Here is a 16,715-nt window from a genome sequence, read left to right as displayed (position 1 = left end):
GGCGTCTCACGTGCAACACGGGGCTCTGAACGGGCGGAGTCACAGCATGCCAGTGAGCCGGCGGTATAGCTCCACGGATGGCCAGCAGGTGGCGCTGAAAAAAAAAAATGTGTGTGTGTGAGGAAATGTTAGGCTTACAGAGTGTATTGGTACCATGCAGTAATAGGGGCTGGCTCATGGTGCACCGGTGTCAGGCCACAGTTCCTGACACATGCACTGTCGCAGACAAGGGGCAGCTTGTAAAGTTAATAATACGATAATCCATATCACTGTGGCTTCGGTTTAGGGGGGGGTGGTCATGCATATCGGGGTACCGGGTCAGAAGCTTGGGGTAGTCAAGTAATTAGTGGGGTTGGGGTAGTTTCAGGCATTGGGGGGGGGTAAGGGGGGGTCAGCATGTATGGGTCAGAGGTGGTAGGTGGCGCGTAAACCATATGGTTAGTACACTGTTAGTTTCTCTTGCAGTTTAGGTGGGCTGTATCCAGTTAGGTGGTCGTTACGTTCCTGGTCATTGCAAATTTGGCTACGGTCAGTACCAACCGTACGGCGGTTGTTCATGTTATTTATTCACGTTTCACGGTGGTCATCACTTTCGCTAGCAGACGCTAGTTCACGTCATTTCAGTCAAATGCTTAATACTCCTGTTACATTAGTTAATGTTACGCACTACCACTGTTACACATAGGCCCTGAATCACTGTATATCTGACTCGACATGTCAGATAGGGTTCAAGGCGTCATTGCTACTGTCACGCATACAGAGCATTTCGTTTACACGGGTAGTGGTCACTGCGATCTTGACTCTTCTTCAAGGGTGATCACTTACCTGCGGTGGTTGCTGACACGTCTTCAGAGCCATCGCTAGTTAGTTAGAAACGGTGCACACTGTAATCTTGACTCGCAGTCAGGAGGTGTTCACGGTTTAATTATTCATGACTATACGCGTCATGCACACGTTCTCGGTCAGACACACGGTCAGGCCTCGGTTCAAACTATTCAGGTGGTACTCTGGGTCGCACTGGCACTACGGTCAGCACTCTTGGGTTCGGCCACATTGCACGGGCAGTCTGCAGCTGTAAGTTAACATTAAGTATGTATTCGGTTGTTTGCAGGGTTACAGTCGATTGCTGTTCGTTCAGACGTCTTACTGTTGTGTTACAGTGGTGGTAAGGTCAGTCAGTACTCAGCAAGGGGGGTACACGTTTCTCATATCTGGTGACTCACGATTACCGTTTTGTTTCCCCGGCACCCGTTACGGCCCAGACAGGTCATGTCTCACGTGTCAGACATAGAGGACCCGATGTCCATCCCTGATACACCAGCTAGAAGCTCCGTGCGAGGGACGCCCTCCTCTGCAGCTTACAGGGCTTGGACGATCCCCAAATTGATGGAGGAGTTGCGCAAGAGAGCAATTCCATTTCCAGCAACCGCCCGAAAAGCAGAGTTGTACAAACTCCTCATGGCGGATCAGGGGGCTGGCGACAGTAAGGAGGGGACCTCGAGCCAGTCCACCCTCTCTGAACTGCATGCAATGATGACTTCCATGTTGGGCAGGCTGGATTCTCTGGAGAGAAGGGGCATTCAGGGGCCTCCAGCTCCAGCAGCATTGCAGGCGCCAACGCCTACACAGATGTCTGCCCCTGTTCCGGTAGGCAACCCAGGTAGGCGCTCTGGGCCACCAAGGGTGTCACCAGTCCATTTTGTCCCAGCGGCCCTGAGAAAAGACATACTGGAAGGGAAGGACATCAATTTGGCGGCCCTGTTGCTATCTGCCTTTGACATTGAGGACACTAGAACGGTAGCATGCGCTGACTTATCTGTTGTCCTTAAGAGTAAGGACACCAGGCTGAAACGGAAGCTAAATATCCATGAGTTTGTGATTGCCTTCAGCAAATACAGGGAGGTGATATGCTCAGCCAGGCCGAAGCGCAGAGAGGAGCTCGACCTGTATTTGCTGAGGGTTACTGAATACGCATACAAATACGGTGGTACCCATTTCTACGATTATCATAGAAGTTTCTCAGCCATGGCAGCGGCGGCCTTCAGCCAAGATGGGTACCTCACGGACTGGAGCATCGAAGATTCACAGATGTTCTGCAGCCACTTCGCAAATCTCAAATTCCCCGCATGTGCCGCCTGTCAATCAATCACGCATACTACGGCGTGGTGTGTAGGGCTGGCTCAACAGGGCGAGCAGGGCGCTACCAGACCGTCCACTTCCACGGACAGTTTCAGCAGGTCCGCACCTTCCGTGGATAAGTTGGGCCTTCCAGTACACTACCTCGGAGGCTCACAAATTTGTAACAACTATAACATGTCTTCGTGCAACTTCAGCAATTGCAGGTTATTACACGTCTGCTTCTACTGCTTCAGGGCACATCCGGGCTCTGCATGTAGGCAGAAAGGGCCAGCATGACTAGGCGGGGTACGTACCCCAGTCCTGGCCGCTCTGCTCGCGGATCACCCGGACCCAGATTGGGTCCAATGGTTGATCAATAGTTTTGATAGAGGCTTCCACGCCGGCATGGTCACACTGCCGCAGGCCACATTTGAATGCGACAATCTGCTGTCTGCCGTAAACGATCCCGCTGTTGTCACTGAATTAATAAATGCTGAGCTAATGAAAGGTTGTATGATTGGCCCCTTGTTAGTTTCTCCATTCAGGTCTTGAAGGGTCAGTCCGGTAGGGGTGGTAACAGGCAAGTTCAATGGGAAAAAGAGACTGATATTTGACTTGTCGGCTCCTCATGGATCACTTGTCCCCAGTATCAACTCTCTCATTCCATCCGAGGAGTTTAGCATGCATTATTCTTCCATAGACCAGGCTATTCAGGTCATCTTGGCGCTCGGCCCAGGGACTTGGATGGCGAAGGCGGATATCACTGACGCCTTCAAGTTGCTGCCATTGCACAGGGACCAGTGGCAATGGTTTGGGCTCAAATGGCAAGGGGCATATTACTTTGCTTCCAAGTTGACTTTTGGATGCAAGAGCAGCCCGTGGCTGTTTGACCAACTGGCCCAGGCATTGCACTGGCTGCTGGTTAATGTCTCTTCTGGATGACTTTCTTCTGCTCAGTCGCCCGAGGGAAGAGCCGGACCAGTTGGTCAGATTGCTGAAACTGTTCACTGATATTGGGGTGCCAGTGTCTCCCAAGAAAACGGTCGGTCCAACTAAGTGTCTCACCTTTCTGGGAGTAATCCTAGATTCAGTCGCAATGCAAGTCAGCTTGCCCACTGACAAACTCAACCGTATCAGAGACACTATCCACAAGTACACGGTCTCCCAGGTCACGACCAAGGGCGAGTTGCAGAGCTTGCTGGGAATGCTGGCATTTGCTATGCGAGCAATCCCGCAGGGCAGAGCGTTCGTATCCAGAATATTGTCTTTGCTGCATGGTGTCCCTCATCAACACAGTAGGGTTTGGTTAGATTGCCAAGCCCTGGCTGACCTGAACATGTGGGATAGGTTCATGGCACAATGGAATGGGACGGCTATGTTTGTCCCGCCAGCCTCCGAGTTGTCCCCCAAGATCTGCACCGATGCGTCATCTTCCATCGGTTATGGTGCAGTGTGGGGCAGCAGGTGGATGGCGGGCCAATGGTCCAAGCAGGTATTGGCTCTGGCAGGCTTCAGCAGCACTTCGGCACTTTTTGAGGTTTTCCCCATTGTAGCAGCTGCAGTGTCATGGGGCGACAAGTGGTCAGGGCAGACGTTGGAGTTTCAGTGTGACAATCAGGCGACAGTTGCCATAGTCAACAAGGGCAGTTCCGGGCATGCTACTGTCATGTCATTCATGCGCAGACTAGTCTGGGTGTCCTTACAACACAACTTCAATTTTGTAGCCAGACACATACCGAGGGTAGACAACACCGCCGCAGATGCTCTGTCCAGGGCTAATTTCCATCTCTTTTCACAGGTGGCTCCGCAAGCAGACGCAGTAGGAACACAACCCCCTTGCCTGGCACAATTAATCTTGGACTGAATTATTACACACAGGTGGCCCGGGAGTTAATGTCGGACGCCTTAGCCCCCAATACCAGAAAGGCCTATCATGCAGCACACGACACCTTCAGGGCATATCTGTCGCAACATAGCATCCCCTTTTCTTACGACACCACTATCATTCTATCTTTCATCGGTTTCTGCCACTCTTCTCTGCACCTGTCTCATAGCACTATCAAATCTTACCTTTCGGGCATTCAGCATTTCATTTCTTTATCCCACCCAGACAGGCTATCTATCTTATCATCTCAGGCTGTCAAGGCTGCGCTCAGAGGGGTGGTGGCTCGTAGCGCCACAGCGCCAACTCTCAGGAAACCAATCAGCGGCGAGCTGTTCCGAGCCATGTCTGACGCATTAGCCAATAACCCGTTTGGCTTCGAGCGCAGTCTAATAATCAAATCTGCCATTTATCTAGCCTTCTATGGCTTCCTCCGGCCGGGTGAATTTTCATGTGTCAGGCGGGGTGCGACACATCCACAGAAGGCTCATTTAAGGTGGCAGGGTTCTTGGTTCGAAGTTTCACTGTCTGTCACAAAAACTTGTAGGTGGGGGGCGGTGGTTAAGTATTTTCCTTCAGGCAATAACTGGTGCCCGGTGGCGGTGTTGGCACAACTGGTTGAGTTCCTCCATGATAAGCCTCCGGAGTCGCCACTGTTGCCTTTCGGTGGGGGTGCTCTTACCACTTCTCTTTTCACATCGCATGTCCGCACGCTGCTTGGTAATTTAGGACACAACCCCAGAGAGTTCTCAGGTCACTCATTCCGCATAGGAGCAGCATCGGCGGCCTCCATTCACAAAGTGCCTGTACATGTCATCCAGAAGTTGGGGAGGTGGCGGTCTGATGCATATACCACTTATGTCCCAGATCCCTCAAGGGAAATGGCAGAGGCATTTCAATTTTTGGCACTATAAATAAATGATACTTAATTACCCTAACTGGTGGTGTATTTTTGCCCTCTATAGGCTGACCCTCGACGCGGTTTTCAGGCACACCTCAACCGCTGTTCTATGTTATAAGTAGAGTTTTGTGTTAGGTCTTGGTAAATCTAGTTTCTTGCAGGTGGCCTTGGCAGGAGATAACAGGTAAGCCCATGCACGGTTCAAAGTCCTGACCACAAGTGGGAAGCCTATCAGGCTGAATTTGTGGGAGGGGCTTTGGCTATTTAACATCCATCGGCCCCTCCCTCTGGGCGTATGCTGGGTTGGCGAAACCCACCCTCCTCACCCTTTTCTTCATCACCATACATAAGGGAATGCCCTCTATAGGCTGACCCTCGACGCGGTTTTCAGGCACACCTCAACCGCTGTTCTATGTTATAAGTAGAGTTTTGGGTTAGTTCTTGGTAAATCTAGTTTCTTGCAGGTGGCCTTGGCAGGAGATAACAGGTAAGCCCATGCACGGTTCAAAGTCCTGACCACAAATGATCTTTATTCACTTTTTTTTTCCACTTTTTTTTTGCAGTGTTATAGCTCCCATAGGGACCTGTAACACTGCACACACTGATCTTCATCATTGATCACTGGTTTCTCATAGGAAACCAGTGATCGATGATTCTGCCGCTTGACTGCTCATGCCTGGATCTCAGGCACTGAGCAGTCATTCGGCGATCGGACAGCGAGGAGGCAGGTATGGGCCCTCCTGCTGTCCTGTAAGCTGTTCGGGATGCCGCGATTTCGCCGCGGCTATCCCGAACAGCCCACTGAGCTAACCGGCATGGTTTCAGTTTCACTTTAGACGCGGTGTTCAACTTTGAACGCCGCGTCTAAAGGGTTAATAGCGCGCAGCACTGCGATCAATGCTGTGCGCTATTAGCCACGGGTCCCGGCCTCTAACAACACGCCGTGGCCCCGCGTTATAGATCGGGAGTGGACACATGACGTTCCAGTACGTCATGTGTCCTGAAGGGGTTAAACCTTCTTGAATAATCCAAACCTGCCTCATATTGCACCTGTGTGTGAAACTAGCTGTGACCAAATTAACCTAGTGTGGTGGTGTCACCTCAGGTAGGGAACAGTAAAGCCCTGAACTGACCCCAGCCAGTGTGCCTACCTTCTTGGATTGTCTATACCCCCAACTGGACGATGGTCCTCTACACTAGAGTGCGCAGGTAAAAGGTGAAGGTAAGAGAAGCCATGTCAACATCAAATGGACATATAATAGACAGAATGAGCATACTGAAAGGATAAACCAAGGAACAAACCAGGGAAGCAATGTAGTACAAAATTATAGCAATATCAAGAAAGCAAAGTTATTGAGTTAAGTTATTGATGTGATTATTTTATTTTCATATATATATATATATATATATATATATATATATATATATATATACATATACAGGGCCGGCCTTAGGTGTTCAGGCGCCCTGTGCGAGCTAACCTTGTGGTGCTCCCCCCCCCCCCCCTATTACCCCATAAACATACACAAAGAGGAAAAAAATCTTTGTAACAAATATTTATTTTAATATTTATTCATTCCCCTGCCCCCTTAATCAGTCCCATGCCCCCCTTAATCAGATGCAGTATAGTTCCCCCACATTAGGTGCAGTATAGCTCCCCCACATTAGGTGCAGTATAATGTTCCCCACGTTAGGTGCAGTATAGTTCCCCACGTTAGGTGCAGTATAGTTCCCCACGTTAGGTGAAGTATAGTTCCCCACGTTAGGTGCAGTATAGTTCTCCACGTTAGGTGCAGTATAGTTCCCCACGTTAGGTGCAGTATAGTTCCCCACGTTAGGTGCAGTATAGTTCCCCACATTAGGTGCAGTATAGTTCCCCACGTTAGGTGCAGTATAGCTCCCCACGTTAGGTGCAGTATAGCTCCCCACATTAGGTGCAGTATAGTCCCCCACATTAGGTGCAGTATAGCTCCCCCACATTAGGTGCAGTATAGTCCCCCACATTAGGTGCAGTATAGCTCCCCCACATTAGATGCAGTATAATGTTACCCCACGTTAGGTGCAGTATAGTTCCCCACGTTAGGTGCAGTATAGTTCCCCACGTTAGGTGCAGTATAGTTCCCCACGTTAGGTGCAGTATAGTTCCCCACGTTAGGTGCAGTATAGTTCCCCACATTAGGTGCAGTATAGCTCCCCACATTAGGTGCAGTATAGTTCTCCACATTAGGTGCAGTATAGTTCCCCACATTATGTGCAGTATAGTTCCCCACATTAGGTGCAGTATAGTTCCCCACATTAGGTGCAGTATAGCTCCCCACATTAGGTGCAGTATAGCTCCCCCACATTAGGTGCAGTATAATGTTCCCCCACATTAGGTGCAGTGTAGTTCCCCACATTAGGTGCAGTATAGTTCCCCACATTAGGTGCAGTATAGCCCCACATTAGGAAGAAGCAGGTTCCCCACATTAGGTGCAGTATAGCCCCACATTAGGTGCAGTATAGTCCTCCACATTAGGTGCAGTATAGCTCCCCACATTAGGTGCAGTATAGCCCCACATTAGGTGCAGTATAGTTCTCCACATTAGGTGCAGTATAGCTCCCCACATTAGATGCAGTATAGCCCCACATTAGGTGCAGTATAGTTCTCCACATTAGGTGCAATATAGTTCCCCACATTATGTGCAGTATAGTTCCCCACATTAGGTGCAGTATAGTTCCCCACATTAGGTGCAGTATAGCTCCCCACATTAGGTGCAGTATAGCTCCCCCACATTAGGTGCAGTATAATGTTCCCCCACATTAGGTGCAGTGTAGTTCCCCACATTAAGTGCAGTATAGTTCCCCACATTAGGTGCAGTATAGCTCCCCACATTAGGAAGAAGCAGGTTCCCCACATTAGGTGCAGTGTAGCTCCCCACATTAGGTGCAGTATAGCCCCACATTAGGAAGAAGCAGTTTCCCCACATTAGGTAGTAGCAGTTCCCCAAATTCGGTAGCATTGTCCTTCCCCCAACCCCCACCGACTCACACACACAGGCAACCACACATGCGCACACACACAGACAGACAACCACACATGCGCACACACACAGACAGACAACCACACATGCACACACACACACACAGACAGACAACCACACATGTACACAGACAGACAGACAACCACACATGCACACACACACACACACACACACACAGACAGACAACCACACATGCACACACACACACACACACACACACAGACAGACAACCACACATGTGTGCACACACACACACAGACAGACAACCACACATGTGCACACACACAGACAGACAGACAACCACACATGCACACACACAGACAACCACACATGCACACACACACACACACACACACACAGACAGACAGACAACCACACATGTGCACACACACAGACAGACAACCACACATGCACACATACACAGACAGACAACCACACATGCACACATACACACAGACAGACAACCACACATGCACACACACACACACACACACACACACAGACAGACAGACAACCACACATGTGCACACACACAGACAGACAACCACACATGCACACACACACACAGACAGACAACCACACATGCACACACACAGACAGACAGACAACCACACATGCACACACACACACACACACACAGACAACCACACATGTGCACACACACAGACAGACAACCACACATGCACACACACACACAGACAGACAACCACACATGCACACACACACAGACAGACAGACAACCACACATGTGCACACACACAGACAGACAACCACACATGTGCACACACACAGACAGACAGACAACCACACATGCGCACACATACACACACAACCACACATGCACACACACACACACACAGACACCCACACATACACATAGACAACTTTACCTGACCTGCGCTTCTCTTCTCTCTGGCGGCGGCCTGACGTCACTGACGTCCTGTGCGGTTCTGCGGAGGTACGTCACATGTGCGACGTCCCTCTTCAGACTCGGGCCGCCAGCCAACCGGAGACGCGGAGGAGGTCGGGGTAAGTGAAGCCTTCTGGTGTAATGAAGAAAACTGTGCCCTGAAGCGGAATGTGACCCTCCGCACAGAGACACAGTTGAGGGAGGGTAGTGGGAATGTAATGAGAGGGAGCGGCCTGCAAAGCAGAAAACTGTGCGGAGGGTCACATTCCGCTACAGGGCACAGTTTTCTTCATTACATCGGCATTTAGCGCTGCTTGCACGAAGCAGGGCTAAATCCCGGGCGTCGGGCAATACAAATTATATATTCTTGGTGCGAGCTGTGTCGGACGCCCGGCGCCCCTGTTGCTATGGCACCCTGTGCGGCCGCACAGCTCGCACACCCCTAAGGCCGGCCCTGAATATATACACTGTATAATAGATCATATTCTGTATGGTAATGCAGTCGTTTCATTCTAACAGTTTTAATACATTTATCCTTTTTCTAAACAACCACCACTGTCAAATATATATATATATATATATATATATATATATATATATATGTGTGTGTGTATGTAAACATATTACCTATTAATACTTATAAGGATCCTTTTGTAGCAAAAATGCTTGTAGATATGATTCTATTGCACTAAAGAATCTATGCAGAAGACACAGTATGTATCATCTGAAATATACTTGTAGTTATTTCAGAGGTTTATGCAGTTTTTTATTTTGTACATGTAAATTTGTTTTTTTTATGTAAAAAATGAAAGCAGAAAACATTGCATATAATGTGTTTTATGTACAAAAATAATAATAATGAAACTAAAGGCTGTGAAAAACAAATGCACTGGGTAAATAGAATTCCATTCTGTGTTATTCACCCATATAAACTCTGCACTTGGTTAAATGCAACATGAATAACCTCTGTATAAGGTCGCCCTTGCTACAAGTAGATCAATGTGAAAAGTCCCTCGAAAGCAACTACACGTTGTGTAAGCTTCATGTCTGCAAATTTTCTTTCAGTAAGAACAAAAACTTAAATGTCCATTTAACCTTTTGTTAGACATAAAGTTAAACACAAAAACACCACATCACGTTGTAAATGTAGTACAACAAGGCAAGAGAACCTGATGTCTCGGACTTCACATCACATTACATACATACATCGAAAAAGCAAATGTCTGGTAGCCAACAAGGATTTTCTTCTACATAAAGAATGGCGCATTTTATAGTGCCTTGTAACAAAGTGCAGATGTGATGTTTGTTTGCTACCTGGATTTATACTGAATGACATTTAAGAAAGAATTTTAGAGGAAGCTAAATTGATCTTACCCTCTGAAGGTTCTTGATAAATAGGAAATGTTGAAGCCAGCCTGAATGCCTGGTGACAGCGGATGGACATTGAAGAGCTGCGGCCTATGTTTCGTCTTCACCTGTACATGGAGGGATGGTGTGTAATTCTCATCCAGCAATCACAACTTAGAGGTTTATTACCATAGATCTTTGAGAGTAAAGGGAGGAGCAATAAAAGGGAAATGAGAAAAGCTTACAGGAAACCACAGACCCATAGCCTACAGGAAGCTAAACACATGCATACATACAAAAACCTGTCAATGTGACATACTGGACTTGTGTCTGCTCCAGAAGTAACATCACGCTGTCTTTTCAGCTAGTGAATCCTAGCAGGAGAGGATGTCTAGTCTTAAAGTGTCTCCCTTAAAAAAATCTACCTTGAGATCAGTCATCAGTCACTTTCTGACAGCGGATATATGTCACAATGGAATCCAGCTAACCTCATAAATCTAAAGTTCTTCAAAACCCGAGATTGTAAACTGACACACACCATGGATAATGAAAAATGTGACCAAACTGCTCACATTGCACAACAGCAGGTTCTTTTTCCTTTTACCCACCTTTTTATCTTGCTCATTGACACTCTCATCCACACATTCTTTTATGTTTTTCTTTTATATGCCTTTTGCATTTTTGTGATGTGATTTTCTACAGCAGTACAAGTTAATGTGTAAAAATACTAATTCAGTGAGACTTGGTTTAGGGAGAGGTTAAGAATATTACACACACACATATACACACACACACACACACACACATATACACACACACACACACACACACACACACACACATAATAAAGACCCATGTCTTTTGCTGTGCACTCTATTTTTTCCTGCATATCACCAGTCTGGCCTACAGCAGATAGGAGAGTGCACTTGTTTTGTTTCTCTCACATTGTTACTTCACATTTTAGGCAATATGGGAAGGCATATGGTTGGGGAGTAGTGTACCACAGTTTTAGGTCTGGTGGGAAAACCACATACGGGACAAAAATGAGCCGACCGGTGTCAGCGTTTCACTCCGTTCGGCTCCTTGAAATACATTACATACGGGCCACCCGGTTTTAATGCCCCCCAGCCGTATGCGGTCCCGTATTGCCTAAAACGTGATGTGAACCCAGCCTTACAGGGATTTTCTTCATGTGAAGTATTTATGATCTGTGCACTGGATTCAGGGGTCCCCTGGCACCCAGTGGGTCTTCACTCCTATACAACAGGTCTACCGCATGTCTATACTAGCAGTCTTATAGTGAAGACTAAACAAACATACAAGTGCTTACATTGCTTTATGGCCTATGTGACCCTGGTTGTTGCAAATCTCTATGGGGCAAACTAACGCCAAAAGAATAGACAGGAAATGTTGATCTGTTTTGTAATGGGGCCATTTGCCTATGCTGTTCTGCTTAATGACAACAGCTCTGTTTTATGATACTAAAATGAAGTCTACTATGTAACCCACACCAGACTACATACTTATGCCAGGTCTGAGCTACTGCTAAGAAATCCAAGTGGTGGAAAAACCTGTAAGTGATGGAATTGTTTGTTATTTGTGACCATTGTTCTTAAGTAGCGTGACATCAGACTCTTAAAGGGGTACTTCGCTACTCAGCATTTGGAACAAACTGTTCCGAACCCTGGAGCCGGGAGCTCGTGATGTCATAGCCCCGCCCCCTCATGATATCACGCGCCACCCCCTCATGACATCACGCGCCACCCCCTCAATGCAAGTCTATGACCCACGAGCTCCCAGCTCCAGCGTTCGGAACATATTGTTCCAAACACTGAGCACGGAAAACCCCTTTAATTTTCATAGGGTTAATTAGGGTGTCTTTTTCAGGGACAAGTATATGTAGTTACCCTTTTATAGGGCAAATGCCCTGTGGAGAGACTAGAAAAGGGTCATTGTAGGGTTAGTTTATGAAGATCCAGCAGGCTGCATCCTATCCATACATGGTTTGTCTATGAGGAATGACTGACTGCCACCTGAGCATGTATACCCATGTCCACATGACTGCCGAATATTTGGACATGCACACCACCATCCTTCCGCTTCAGAAATTGCCTGTTTGGGTGGTGAGTTACCAAAAATTGAATTAATAAATTTTTAGTAACATCGCCCATTAGCCTTTATTATGGCTAATTGTGGGTTGCTCCAATAATTATTAGTACAGACTACTGTAGTTGAAATATAAATTTAAAAAAATTTAATTTTAAATAGAAATGTAAATATTTTATTCTTTGTCCTGAACACAATTTTTTGATCTTGTTGTGATAGCCTAAACTTGCAACATTATGGATAGGGGATAACTAGATCTGGGGGTCAACTGCTGGGGGAGAACTAATTTGTTTGATGTGGCTTTCTTTATCTACTTTGGAAAAACCGATGTAGTTGTATGTCAAATTTATGCAAAAATATGGAAAATATCAATACATATTTAAAAAGAACATGTGGCCAACAAAAAATGAGAACACCTCATCATTCAATAGTTTAGGGGTCCTGATTACAGTTGATTTTTAAGTTTCTTGTTACGTCCTCCTTTTCCTGTGAGATACCGTATATACTCGAGTATAAGCCGTCCTGAATATAAGCCGAGTCCCCTAATTTCAGCCCAAGAAACCCAGGAAAAGTTTTTGACTCGACTATAAGCCTAGGATGGGTAATACATCACCCCCCCATGTCATCATCACCCCTGTCATCATCCAGACCATCATCATTATCACCCCCGTCATCATCATCACCCTGTCATCATCACCCTCGTCATCATCCCCCCCCCTTCATCATCACCGCCTGTCGATCCCTTCTCAGTGGTCTTCAACCTGCGGACCTCCAGACATTGCAAAACTACAACTCCCAACATGCCCGGACAGCCATCGGATGTCCGGGCATGCTGGGGGTTGTAGTTTTACAACATCTGGAGGTCCGCAGGTTGAAGACCACTCAGAAGGGATTGACAGGTGGAGATGGACGTCCAGGACCATCCCCTCCCAGCTAAAGCCAGAAATGTTTTTTTGTTCTGTTATGGACATGAAAATGTCATACATTTTATCTGCTATACTTGTGATCCTAGTCCAAGAAAGCCACATGGGTTTAGACAAAGGAAAGATGGAGTCTCTTTACCTGGGGTCTCCTAGTCAGGTTCAAAGGGGGCCAATAGGTGGGCTTTTTGTAACATCAGACAAAAGAGCACTGGTGGGTGGGCTAAGGAGTGGAGAAAAGATAATAAAAAGCCCATTGAAGAGGCCAAGCTCTCTCTTTTTCTCTTCCGGGGCTGGATACCATCACACCTCCCATTCACCTCCTGTGTGGGCCTGAATCCTGAAACAAAGGAATGCAACCACTTATCCACTGCCTCTGCTCCATTTTCATACTTGCCGTAAGGGAGTCCCGAATTCTCAGTTATATTCTTTTATGTTTTTCTTTTAGTATAGTTGTATCTTTAACCCCTTAAGGACCAGGCCATTTTACACCTTAGGACCAGAGCGTTTTTTGCAATTCTGACACGGTCACTTTAAACATTAATAACTCTGGAATGCTTTTAGTTATCATTCTGATTCCAAGATTGTTTTTTCGTGACATATTCTACTTTAACATAGTGGTAAAATTTTGTGGTAACTTGCATCCTTTCATGGTGAAAAATCCCCAAATTTGATGAAAAAAATGAAAATTTTGCATTTTTCTAGCTTTGAAGCTCTCTGCTTGTAAGGAAAATGGATATTCAAGATAATTTTTTTATGGATCACATATACAATATGTCTACATTATGTTTGCATCATAAAATTTATGAGTTTTTACTTTTGGAAGACACCAGAGGGCTTCAAAGTTCAGCAGCAATTTTCAAATTTTTCACTAAATTTTCAAATTCACTTTTTTTCAGTGACCAGTTCAGTTTTGAAGTGGATTTGAAGGGTCTTCATATTAGAAATACCCCATAAATGACCCCATTATAAAAACTACACCCCCCCAAAGTATTCAAAATGACATTCAGTAAGTGTTTTAACCCTTTAGGTGTTTCACAGGAATAGCAGCAAAATGAAGATGAAAATTCAAAATCTTCATTTTTTACACACGCATTTTCTTGTAGACCCAATTTTTTAATTTTTTCAAGGGGTAAAAGGAGAAAATTTTTACTAGTATTTGTAGCCCAATTTCTCTCGAATAAGCACATACCTCATATGTCTATGTAAAGTGTTCGGCGTGCGCAGTAGAGGGCTCAGAAGGGAAGGAGCGACAAGGGGATTTTGGAGAGAACATTTTTCTGAAATGTTTTTTGGAAGCATGTCACTTTTAGGAAAACCCTAGGGTGCCAGAACAGCAAAACCCCCCCACATGGCATACCATTTTGGAAACTAGACCCCTCAGAGAACGTAACAAGGAATTAAGTGAGCCTTAATACCCCACAGGTGTTTCATGAATTTTGCAAATGTAAAAAAAAAAAAAAAATTACATAAAATGCTTGTTTTCCCCAAAATGTTACATTTTTACAAAGGGTTATAGCAGAAAATACCCCCCAAAATGTGTAGCCCACTTTTTCCAGATTCAGAAAACACCCCATGTGGGGGTGAAAAGTGCTCTGCTGGTGCACTACAGGTCTCAGAAGTGCAGTAGTCACATTTGGCTTTTTGGAAGCAAATTTTGCTCTGGGGGCATGCCGCATTTAGGAAGCCCCTATGGTGCCAGGACAACAAAAAAAACACCCACATCGCATTATATTTTGGAAACTAGACCCCTTGGGGAACGTAACAAGGGGTGAAGTGAACCTTAATACCCCACAGGGGTTTCACGACTTTTGCATATGTAAAAAAAAAAAAAAAAATTACCTAAAATGCTTGTTTTACCAAAAAATGTACAATGCAGGCATTTCCGAATCGCCTCGTACCGCCTCCGTGTCATCGCCATACTGTAAAGCGGGGTCTGGTAGAGGACGTCCCCGCCCCAGTAATGACGAGCACTTGGTTTTTTGTCCAGGCCCATATCCAGCGTGAGGCCCCAAAAATGTCCTCATCTCCGCTGCATCAATGGCGCGCCATTCATTGGGCCTGGCCAAAAGCGAATCTGGGTGGTGGGCAATGAACTGCTGGGCATACAAGTTCGTTTGCTCCACCATGTGATTGACGAGGCTGTCACTGAAAAAAAACTTTAAAAAGTCCAGATCAGTGAAGCCAGCTGTGTCAATACGGATTCCTGAGTCGCCAACAAACTCAGGAATCCGTGGCTGATAACCCTCTGAGGGGCTCCAGACAGGGTCACCGGAAGGGGGCTCCGGTGCACTTGTCTGGGGGGCCGGACTCCTATTACGAGCGGCATTGCCACTCGTACTAGTGTCGGCCACTGGGTCACTCTCATGGGGGGTGCGTGGCCTCGCCTGGCGGCGTCTCCGCCGCCTTACAGGGGGCTCATCATCACTACTAGATGATGAGGAGGGCGATGAAGAACACAAAAAAGTTAGATCTTCATCGTCCTCACTGGCAGATTCGGAGTCGGAGGCTAAAAAAGCGTAAGCCCCCGCTGCCGAAAATGCCCGGCGGGCCATCGCCTTTTTTCTACGGTGGCGGGGGGAGGGGCGGTGGGCGGGGAAGTATGTACTGTGTGGTGCTTGGTGTAAAAAGTGCAGAACAGTAATAGAATAGGAAAAAAAAAAGCTGTGGCCAAAAAAAAACAAAGGGGTGGCAAACGTAGCTCCCTGAACCCCTAATAGGACCCGGGGTAAGGGATCAGACCCTAATAGGACCCTGGGGGACCTATTAGGGGGTCAGGGGGGGATTTTTTTTAAATAAAAAAAATTTAAAAAAGCTGCGGCCAAAAAAAAAAGGGGGAGCGCACGCAGCTCCCTGAACCCCTAATAGGACCCGGGGTCAGGATCAGACCCTAATAGGACCCTGCGGGACCTATTAGGGGGGCAGGGGGGAGGGGGGATACTTTTTTTTTAAACTTTTATTTCACTTTATAACTTATTCAACTCCTACCTGTCCCTGCAATGATCTTACCCTAATCTAAGGCGCCTGAGGGGGCTCTGGAGCTCCAAGGGGGGGATCCACGGCTTCTTCTCCCTGCTGCACCTGCTGACTGAACCAAAACAGCGGGTCCAGCAGCGGGAAGGAGCCGTTAACCCCTCCTCTGCAGCTCTGCTATTGGCCGGCGTATCACCGGCCAGTAGCAGCGTTGCTGGGGCGGTGACAGTATTGTCACCGCTCCCCAGCAACGGCAGGTGATTGGCGGTGAATTGTACACAGCCGATCACCGTTTATTCCCGGGTCACAAGTGACCCAAATCGCTGAAGATCGCTTGCGTGATTTCCCAAGCGATCTCTGGCGATCGCCGACATGCGGGGGTCCCGGGACCCCCCCTCCTCGGCATTTGCACAGCATGCCTGCTGAACGATTTCAGCAGGCATGCCGTTCCGATCTCTGCCCGGCGCGCGGCAGGGACCGGAAAACGCCATGACGTCCTGGGACATCATTGGTCCTTAAGGCCCAGGGTGCCATGACG

General features: G+C 47.0%; 1 protein-coding gene across 3 annotated transcripts in view; it reads right to left on the bottom strand.

Annotated features, from left to right (window-relative positions):
- The window catches only part of CARD11 (caspase recruitment domain family member 11), a 100,140-nt gene extending 86,708 nt beyond the window's left edge, over positions 1 to 13,432 (bottom strand). The window contains exons 1-2 of one of the 3 annotated variants that reach the window (XM_056534339.1): positions 13,347 to 13,432; positions 10,206 to 10,374 (exon numbers count right to left, since the gene is read on the bottom strand). The gene's annotated coding sequence lies outside the window, so the exon portion shown is untranslated. Of the gene's footprint in view, positions 1 to 10,205; positions 10,375 to 10,497; positions 10,572 to 13,346 lie in introns of those variants that run through there. The other 2 variants (XM_056534342.1, XM_056534340.1) reach the window with 2 other exon arrangements.
- Between the last annotated feature and the right edge of the window lie 3,283 nt (positions 13,433 to 16,715).

Source organism: Hyla sarda, chromosome 8 (assembly GCF_029499605.1).
Source record: "Hyla sarda isolate aHylSar1 chromosome 8, aHylSar1.hap1, whole genome shotgun sequence".
In the NCBI taxonomy this organism is placed as follows: Eukaryota; Metazoa; Chordata; class Amphibia; order Anura; family Hylidae; genus Hyla; species Hyla sarda.
The sequence above is the reverse complement of the archived record's forward strand: the minus strand, read 5'-3'. Positions and strand labels throughout refer to the sequence as shown.